The sequence below is a fragment of the Arachis hypogaea genome, chromosome 3 (genome assembly GCF_003086295.3).
Source record: "Arachis hypogaea cultivar Tifrunner chromosome 3, arahy.Tifrunner.gnm2.J5K5, whole genome shotgun sequence".
NCBI classification, from domain to species: domain Eukaryota; kingdom Viridiplantae; phylum Streptophyta; class Magnoliopsida; order Fabales; family Fabaceae; genus Arachis; species Arachis hypogaea.
Window position 1 is genome coordinate 75,207,351 of NC_092038.1, and position 2,219 is coordinate 75,209,569.

A 2,219-nucleotide genomic window follows, 5' to 3' on the forward strand; every position below is an offset into this window, starting at 1 on the left:
CTGCCATCTTTAATGAGATTCTTACAGCTTGTACCTCAAAGATCCCCAGTTTCTCCATTACAGAGAGTTGCATAAGATTTATACCTGATCCCAGGTCACACAGAGCCTTCTCAAAGGTCATGGTGCCTATGGTATAGGGTATTAAGAATTTACCAAGATCTTGTTTCTTTTGGGGTAGAGTTTACTGAACCTATGTATTTAGTTCACTAATGAGCAAGGAAGGTTCATCTTTCTAAGTCTCATTACCAAATAACTTGGCATTCTACTTCATGATGGCTCCTAGATATTAAGCAACTTGCTCTTCAATTACATCTTCATCCTCTTTAGAGGAAGAATAGTTCTCAGAGCTCATGAATGGCAGAAGGAAGTTTAATGGAATCTCTATGGTCTCTATATGAGCCTCAGATTCCTTTAGGTCCTCAATAGGGAACTCCCTTCTATCTGGAGGACGTCCTATGAGGTCTTCTTCATTGGGATTCACGTCCTCCCCTTCCTCTTTGGATTCGGCCATTTTGATTATATCAATGGCCTTGCACTCTCTTTTTGGATTCTCTTCTGTATTGCTTGGGAGAGTACTAGGAGGAGTTTCAGTGATTTTCTTACTCAGCTGACCCACTTGTGCCTCCAATTTTCTAATGGAGGACCTTGTTTCATTCATGAAACTTAAAGTGGCCTTAGATAGATCAGAGACTATGTTTGCTAAGCTAGAGGGGCTCTGCTTAGAATTCTCTGTTTGTTGCTGAGAAGATGATAGAAAAGGCTTGCTATTGCTAAGCATGTTTCTTCCACCATTATTAAAGCCTCGTTGAGGCTTTTGTTGATCCTTCCATGAGAAATTTAGATGATTTCTCCATGAGGGATTATAGGTGTTTCCATAGGCATCACCCATGTAATTCACCACTGCCATTGTAGGGTTCTCAGGATCATAAGCTTCTTCTTCAAAAGATGCCTCTTTAGTACTGTTGGATGCATTTTGCCATCCATTCAGACTCTGAGAAATCATGTTGACTTGCTGAGTCAACATTTTGTTCTGAGCCAATATGGCATTCAGAGTATCAATTTCAAGAACTCCCTTCTTCTGAGGCGTCCCATTACTCACAGGATTCCTCTCAGAGGTGTACATGAATTGGTTGTTTGCAACCATGTCAATGAGTTCTTGAGCTTCTGCAGGCATTTTCTTTAGGTGAATGGATCCACCTGCAGAATGGTCCAGTGACATCTTAGAGAATTCAGATAGACCATCATAGAATATATCCAAAATGGTCCGCTCTAAAAGCATGTCAGAAGGACACTTTTTGGTCAACTACTTGTATCTTTCCCAAGCTTCATAGAGGGATTCACCATCTTTTTGCTTGAAGGTCTGAACATCCACTCTAAGCTTGCTCAGCTTTTGAGGAGGAAAGAACTTGGACAAGAAGGCCGTGACAAGCTTATCCCAAGAGTCCAGACTATCTTTAGGTTGTGAGTTCAACCATGTTCTAGCTCTGTCTCTTACAGCAAAAGGGAAAAGCATGAGCCTGTAGACTTCAGGATCTACTCCATTAGTCTTAACAGTATCACAGATCTGCAAGAACTCAGTTCAAAATTGATAGGGATCTTCTGTAAGGTTTTCTCTGGATTGTTATATTTTAGCTTCTCTTAGTTTCTTCTTCAGAGTCCTTTCAGGTTCAGGATCTGCTTCAACAATAATGTTCTTGTCCTTGCTCCTGCTCATATGAAAAAGAAGGGAACAGAAAATAATAATAGGGATCCTATTTACCACAGTAGAGAGATTTCTTTATGTGAGTAGAAGAAGAAGAAAAGAATAGAAGAAGGATGAGAAAAATTCGAACACAGAGGAGAATAGAGTGTTCGAATTTTTAGATGAAGAGAAGAGTTAGTAAATGAATAAATAAATAGAAGAAGGTGAGAGAGAGGAGTTTTCGAAAATTGTTTTTGAAAAATGGTTAGTGATTTTCGAGAATTAAGAGAAGAGATAAAATCAAAGTTAAAATTTGAAATAATTAGTTAATTAAAAGAATTTTGAAAAAGAGGATGGTGATTTTCGAAAATTAGAGAGAGAAAATTAGTTAGGTGGTTTTGAAAAAGATAAGAAATAGTAAAACAAACAAAAATTCAATTAGTTAGTTGAAAAAGATTTATAAATCAATTTTGAAAAGATATGATTGAAGAAGATATTTTAAAAAAAAAGATTTGAAAAGGAAATTAACAAGATTTGA

At 37.4% G+C, this 2,219-nt stretch overlaps 1 non-coding gene across 1 annotated transcript; it reads left to right on the top strand.

Annotated features, from left to right (window-relative positions):
- The first annotated feature begins 1,273 nt into the window (after positions 1–1,273).
- LOC112793714 (small nucleolar RNA R71) lies at positions 1,274–1,381 on the top strand. Its single transcript, XR_003198413.1, has one exon. It is a non-coding gene; the product is annotated as a small nucleolar RNA R71 (small nucleolar RNA).
- The last annotated feature ends 838 nt before the right edge of the window (positions 1,382–2,219 follow it).